The following is an 8107-nucleotide window of genomic DNA, read 5'->3' as shown; positions in this document are numbered from 1 at the left end:
GTGTGGGACTTTGGGGTTTCTGTTTTTTAGTCACCCGTGTACCCATCTCTCTGTTCAACCATATCCATACCCAGGAAATGGAGGGGACATAGTCATACAGGATTCCTCTGAGTGCCTTGTAAAAGAGCACTTGTCACACGGCCACATTTGGCACCAGCTTGGAAATGTCATTGGCCTCCGACCCCAGCTTTTCCAGAATCACCGGCCTCTCTCCCTTCTCTCCATCATGTTCGTGGTCATAGGATCTGAAGTGTCACCCAAACGGTTGCACAGCCCATTTGCTAACCAAGCTCTGTCTGCATGTGAGGACATGGAAGGAGGGGCCTGGGGCTCACCCAAGGCCGGAAGGGAGAGGATCCAAGGTGGGGAAGGACTCCGCTCTCCCGAAGAAACGCCCAGGAAGACAGAAGAAGGGACAAGAACAACCTCCAGCGCAGAAAACAGCTTAAAAACTAGACATCAGGAATCCAAAGATCTGGTCCTCTGGAAACGTGTTTTCAGGAGAGGGAAGAACCGCTTGTAAATTGCTTGGGGGGCGGGGCTTTGGCCTCCTCCGAGCCTCCATGTTCCCACCTGTAAAATGGGGACGAGGCACCTGCCTCCCAGGCTACATGTGTGCGTTCAGCGGGATCTTAAACTGTCAGACACACCATGCTAGGCGCCGTGTAGGCCACATCGTGGACGTTTAACTCTCCTCCTGTGTCTGAAGTCTTGCTTGTGTCACAGTATAGCATGACTGGTTTTCTTGATGACCTGGACTAAATTATAGCGACTATCTGTTTATTGAGATGAAGGGGGGGGGAAGGACACACATAATATGAATATTTTAAAGAGATGTCCAAGGAGAGAGAAACCTTAAAGGAGACAACCTCTTACCGTGTGAAGGGGCTAAGCTAACGCTCTGCCCGTGTGGAATCTGTCCTCCAATCGGGCGGGGGGGGGGGCGGCGGAACAGATGACTTATCAGTATATTATTAGCCGCCTTTTTGGGAACAGGGGGCACCCTTGTTCCTTCAGCCCTTGCCTGGCTAGAGTTAGTCCCCACAGCAGGGCACCGAGCTGCCTTTATTCCTGGATGAGTTGGAGACAAAACCATAGGGTGTCTCAAGAATGCTCTCTGACTGGGAGGCAATAAAGGAGAGCGGCCGGACTCCCCTCCCCAGAGCCCGGCCGCTCCCTCCCGAGCTGCTCCCCTCTGTTGCTGTCTCCAGCTTCACAGTAGCACTGGCGGGCCCGCTCTCTGCCAGAGCATGAAGTCAGCGTTGAGAGCAGATGCCTCCCAGATCAAGGACCTTCTCCGTGTCCCGCTGTGAGGGGGATTAGGTGTCACTCGAAGCAAGGCACTTGGTTATGCTGATCCAAGACCGCTCCTGGCACTGGGGTGAAGGGTGGGGGAGCCCCAGGTAGAACTTCAAGCAGAGAGGGCCCATAGCTGTCCTTTAGTCCAACAGACACCCACTTTCCCCAACTTTCTGTTACGGAAAAACTGCAAACGTACAGCTAAGTTCAAATTTCCTAGTAAAGGAACAGGCAGGACCGCAATGCTGGTGGGTTTGAGGTCAAAGCCGTGCTGGGTATGAACCACCTCACTGTGCGCGTGGGAGGAGCTCAGGGAATGGACGGGTCAGGAACGAGGACGTGAGCCAGGAGTTTGTGAAGTCACCCAGAGCAAACTGCTTGAAAATGTCAAACCTGAATCCCTAAGGGAAAGCGGGAGCAGGTGCTAAAAGCTGAGCAGGTGAGGCGCTGCCCCACACACTGAAAGCCTTAGGAGAGGACCCACAGAGCTGAGCGAGGGCAGGATTGGCAGAGAGGGGGTGAGTCCTGTACCTGAGGTGGGGTGGCCATGCTGCTGTTCCAGCCTGCTTTAGATGCAGGTGATTGATGGGCCCTTGTGCTTGGGAGCGCGGAGCATGACCGAAGCCAGGAAGAATGCCTCGAGCTTGAGCTGGTCAGGAGAAGATGGGCATTCCAAGGGAAGGCACAGGCATGGCCCAGGGCCTTGCCAGGGGATTTGGGGACAGGAATGAAGAGTAACACAAGGGTCAGAACAACGCCATAGAGAAGGAAGCAAGTACACCGGTCCCCGGGCTGCATGCGGGGCCTTGGAAGGAAAAGGTCAGAGTTACGGGTGGGAGGACAAGGAGGACGAATGGCAGAGAACAGAGAATCTGGAAGAAGGGTGGCCAATTTGGTCCGTGGTAGTTGGTTAAGATTTAAAGCATAACCTTTTTTTTTTTTTTTTAAAGATTTTATTTATTTATTTAGAGCATGGGGGGCAGGGGCAGAGAGAGAATCTCAAGCAGACTCTGCGCTGAGGGGCTTGATCTTACGACCCTGAGATCATGAGCTGAGCCGAAATCAAGAGTCAGATGCTCAACTTCCTGAGACATCCAGGCACCCTAAAGGCATAACCTTTAAATAGAAGAATAACAGTGAATTTTCATTTTGAATTGGAGTTTTCAAATTTAACTGTACTTTAGAGTCACCAAAGGAGCTGTTAAAAAAAAAACACAAAAAAAAACCTCCGCATAACCAATTGGAAGACATGACCTCATATTGCAGAAGAGACTCCATGGCAACAAATAAGACAAAATGCTGACCCGTAAACTTAACAAGATATGTGCCAAAGCCTTGCTGTAATACGGAAAGACACAAAAGTGGATTTTCCTTGCTACTGGATAGGATGAGTCAACATCACAAAGACGCTGATTATGTGCACATTAATATATAAATCCGGGGCAATCCCAATACAAATACCAATTTTTTTTTTTTCTGGAGCTAGGTAGTTAATTCTAGATTTCATGTATGCATAACCCTGAGAAGAGACGTCACAGGCAGGACATTCTACCAGATACTAAAACATACACTGTGAAGTCTACATATTGAAGACTGTCTTCTTGGTGCTTGAAGAGGCAGACGGACCAAAGGAACATAGTAGAAAGGTCAGAGAAAGGCCCAGATATATATGAAAATGTGGTTTAGGATGAAGGTGGCATCTCAAGTCAGTGGAGCAAAGATGGGGTCTCTAATAATAGTGTTGGAGGCCATTTGGGAAAAGATACATCTGGATCCATGCCTCATCGCACCCACCAGATGAAGTAACAGATGTATGAGGTCCAAATGTAAAAATGAAACAAGCACCACGAAATCACGGGTGAAAATCCTTTACGGTCCAGGAATGGGAAAGGCCTACCATGCCTCAGGATTCAGAGTGGTAAAATAAAAAAAATATAGAGATTCAGCATCATAGTGGTTAAAGCTTGGTGAGTCAAAAGACAAAAAGTTATTCACTGGAGGAAGGTTAATAAATGCCTATTGAGGGCCCCAGATTTATACAATGAAAAAAAAAAGACAAAAAATTAGCAGAGTCAAAAGAAAAATGTCAAATAAATAATTTAAAAAAAGACAAAAAGGACAGATGACAAACTGGAAGAAAATTTTTACAATTTAAATCGTGAAGGGCCGATCTTAATATATAAATTCTTAAAATTTGTGAAGAAAAGAAATTTAAAAACAACCCTCAGAAACAAATGGCAAACACACAAGCAGGCAATTCAGAGAAAAAAAATAAGCAGGTGGCACTTAAAGATAGGAGAAAACATCTGTCCATAGTTTATATGAAAACTGCACTTTCTTACCAGTGAGGGTGGAGAAAATCCAAATGCTGGGCAACAGATTCCCTTGATGAGCAGGAACACGCACTCTCGTGCTTTTCTGGTGGGTGGAAAAGTGTGCACCTGCCATGAAGGAGAATTTCCAAAGATTCGCAACATTAAATATGCAGGTTCCCTTAGGCCCAGCAGAACCCCTTCTAGGAATCCACCCCGAAGATAGGAGTCCACAAATAGTAAAATGTAAACGCCCGGTTATTTATTGTGGCACCATATATAACAGTAAACAATTGAAAGTAGCCCAACGATTTATTGATAGGATGCTTATTGATTAAATTATGCTAAATCCACATGAGGGACTCTGTGGATCTCTGGTTCTGCAACCATAAAAACAAAACAAAACAAAAAAAACTAGAAAGATCTCTATGAACTGCTAGGGAGTAATTTCCAGGATACATTTTAAGTGAAAAAAGGAAGGTCCAGAACAGTGTGTATAGAAAGGAGATAGAAGAATATCTATCCATATTTGCTCATTTTTGCAAAAGGAAACGTAAGAAGGATGAACCAGAAACTAATAAAAATGGCTACTATGGCGGGGCAACAGGAATCCAGACAGCTGTGCCTCCTAATATGGTTTTGACTTTTGAGCCATGTCAGTGGTTTATATATTCAAAAGTCAATCTAAATTAAAAAGGAAGGAAAAAAAGCAATTTCCAAAATTGAATACAAACAAAACAAATAAACCTCATGCATATAAAATTCATAGCATACCCACACCTGGAAAAATCTTAATTCCTGCCAATTCTGAAAAATACTCTGTACATTCTTCAGGAGATGTATTCAAAGCATGAAAAGAACTGCAAAGAAATTGGGAACTCTTCTCAGTAGGCTTCTTATTAGTTGTAATACTGGATTACAATTCAAAACAATTTATGTGTTTTTGGATAATGCAAATAACTAAATTATAAAATATTCATAAAATATTCACTTTATGAGAAACCAAGATTTCACTCTAAGCGGAGAAAAAAAAGGCACAAGTATAAAATAAAAGAAGGTGAGAAAAATCCAGTGATGTTAATTTGAATTGGACCTATTAGTATGAATCGATTGGAGTATCTGGAAGAATGATGACTTTATTTGAGTATCAGCGGACTGAATAGGAAATAATCCTTGAGTCCTAAAGTAAGACAGGGTGGAGGGGTGGGAGTATTTTTTTTTCTAAAGATTTTTATTTATTTATTTGACAGAGAGAGACACAGCGAGAGAGAGAGCACGAGCAGGGGGAGTGGGAGAGGGAGAAGCAGGCTTCCCGCGGAGCAGGGAGCCCGATGCGGGGCTCGATCCCAGGACCCTGGGATCAAGACCTGAGCTGAAGGCAGACGCTTAACGACTGAGCCACCCAGGCGCCCTAGGGGTGAGAGTATTGAAGAAGTGAGCTCTTCCTCTTCTTCACAGAAGAATACCACCAACAGACCTGACAGAATGAGAAAATGAGAAATAGCATCATTTTGCCATCTCCATTATAGCTGGTCCAAGCAAGGATCATTAATGCTACTAAAACCACTGGGTGAAGGAAGAATAGTCACTGCCCTAACCAGGTGATGAAACATAGCCACGAATCACATCCCGCTAGGACAACCTGGTGTCCTAACAAGAGGATCCAGGACGCACTATAAATACCCACTACCAACCCGAATCTAATCAAGCCTCCGGACACCACGTCATGCCTTTCAGAAAGTAGAGAGAGGAACAGATGAGTGATGCCATGGAGAAGAAGCCATCAGTCAAATCCAGAATGCGTTACATTCCACAAGAAAAAAAAAAAAACTGGCCAAGATAGTTCAAAATGAGTCGATGTTATTTTCTTTTAAATCTGGTTTAGGTTAAAAGAGACTACAGAGATAGAACCAGGTGCAGCACATGAACCTCGGTGAGATCCTAGATTGAAGAAAAGAAACGAAGGGAAAGGGGGAAGAAAGAACAATCTGGAACCATCTGGAAAGGCATTTTGTGGACAATCTGAGGAAATCTGAGCATAACCTGGATATTAGATATTAGATACGAAATTATTGTGAATTTTCTTAGGTGTTATATGGGAGGCTCCAGCCAGAAACAAGTCCTCCATGCCAGGGACCATCTCTCTAGCAGAATAATTCATTCTAGAAAAGCAGGTTCTGGGGTCCTCAGGAAACTGGGAGTGGCAATGAGCAAAGAGTTCATTTAGAAACGAGGTAGCAACCAGACCTTATGGGAAAAGGCTCCCTTTGTCAAGATTGTTTTCTGATAATAAAATCAACATTCATACACGTATTTAAACTTTATAGGAAATTATAAGATAATGAAGGTAAATCGTAGTTTCCCCACTGAGACTAACAACCGCTAGTATTATATATTACTTCCAAATATTTTTATATGCCTATCCATATTTTTCCTTTCAAAATAAACAGGGAGATGTGTACCTATTTTTTATTAAGCAGCATATGCTCCCTGTAGAATTCAAATGATATCATGCAAAAATGTATTTGCAATCAACTTTATTTTTACACGATGTTATTGTGGACATCCTTCTATGTCAGGAACTTTAGATTTATGGTATCATTTGTAATAGTGCCATACAATTCCATTATGTAGATGTACCATAATTTAATAAATCCCACTTTTTAAGATATCATAGTGACGAGCATCCTTGATCCCGAAGGATCACATCTACTCACTCTCCAACCCCCGCCCCACCTTCCCCACCACCTAAAGGTTATTTCCCTACATCTTTGCCAACTCTGGGCCTCAATTGCTCTAACTTATGCCAGTTTTATAGGTGAAAAATGTAACTTCCTGATGTCTTAGCGTGTTTTTCTTCTACTATGAGCGAATTTGGACCTCATATGCTTCTGGTCATTTGTAGTTCTTCTATAAATAGTCTTCATGTCCTTTGTCTTTTTCCTCTTGAGAGGTTAATATGCTTCTATTTTAAGAACTTTCATATGTCAAAGATTTTGGTAATCTCTTGTGTATATTGCAAATGTTTCCCTCATTTGTTCCTTATCTCATCTGAGCCTCACAACATTCCCGGGGTGGGGGGGGGAGGGTAGGCAGAGCAGGTGGAATTATCCCCACTTAATTGATGTGGAAACTGTGACTCAGTGGGGAATATTTGGGTTTCCTTCCTCGGAGCCTGGCGTGCCAAGCTGTCCTACTGCTCCAACAGGGTCCTGGTGGCACCCTTCAGGATTCTGGGAGGAATGACTTTTCTCCTATGCAAATCAAAACGTCTTAACTCTTTGCTCCTCAGTTTCCTCTTCTGTAAAAAGAAAAAAAAAAATGGAGTAGAATCAAATGATCCCTTACATTTCTTTGGCACTATCTTTTGCTTCTGTGATTTGAAGCACCAGAGAGATCCACTTGGATGAGGGCGTTGGCTGTATCCTCAAAGCATGTACGTGGCATGCGGGAGGCAGCTGGGTTGTCTTTCTCCATCCACGTCCCAAGTGCCCGTGACGGTGTGTTACCAAGAGCGGTTCCTTCCTAGACACCACCGGGCTGGAACTGGGAACATGACTCTGGCTGGGTCTCTCCCCATTCAAAAGCAACCCAAAACACAAGGCCACATTGATAAACTGCATTTCTGTGTCACGGCTGGAGGGTACTAGGTCAAGGTAGCTTACTCCCACCTCCCACGATCCCTGCAGACATCATTAGCGGATCATTAGCACGCACCATCTGAGCCCGGCCACAGCTTCAGAATCCTTGGCATTGTCTCCTAGGAAGCAATGACTGTTTGATTAAAATTGACATGGAGATGAACTACTTGTCTTCCTGAAAGTAGGATATTTTTCCTAAAGATCACTATCTTATTACGAAATTAAAATATGTTTGTTTAGGGGGGTTTAGGAAATAAATCCTCAAAAATAAGAAACTGAAAATAATCCATAAGACCATCATTGTTAATGTCACTTTGGTATGTATTTTTGGGGTTTATACAAAAAATGAGATCAAGCTTTTGCTGCTTACTTACTCACTTAAAGTATATACTGGATGTCTTTCCATATCATTCAACATTAATCAACGGCTCCCTTTCAATGGTCCATGGGGGTCCCCTTCAGAATGGACCATGGTTTATTTATCCCCTGGAGCTGGGCACCTTATAGATCCCCTAGAGTTGGTCCCCTAGGTTGCTTTCTGTTATTTACACTTTCTATTATCTACATACATTATAAAAATGTTGCAGTGACCAAATCTTTGTGCATTCTCTACGGTTCTTTCTGTGGATAAATGCATATAGGTGGACGAGCAGGCTTGCCATAAAATGACAAATTGCTGTCCAGAGAACCTGCCACACTTTATATCCCCCTAGTTCCATGGGAAGGTCCATTTCTCCATACCCTCACACTCAGCGAGTAACATTCTTCTTAGCATTTTGTCAGCCCGAAAGACAGAAATTCCACTCCTTAAATTTGCATTGTTTGATCACTAGTAATGCTTTTTTTTTTTTTTTT

This window comes from Leptonychotes weddellii, chromosome 15, assembly GCF_054177405.1.
Source record: "Leptonychotes weddellii isolate Sample4059 chromosome 15, ASM5417740v2, whole genome shotgun sequence".
Classification (NCBI taxonomy): domain Eukaryota; kingdom Metazoa; phylum Chordata; class Mammalia; order Carnivora; family Phocidae; genus Leptonychotes; species Leptonychotes weddellii.
The sequence above is the reverse complement of the archived record's forward strand: the minus strand, read 5'-3'. Positions refer to the sequence as shown.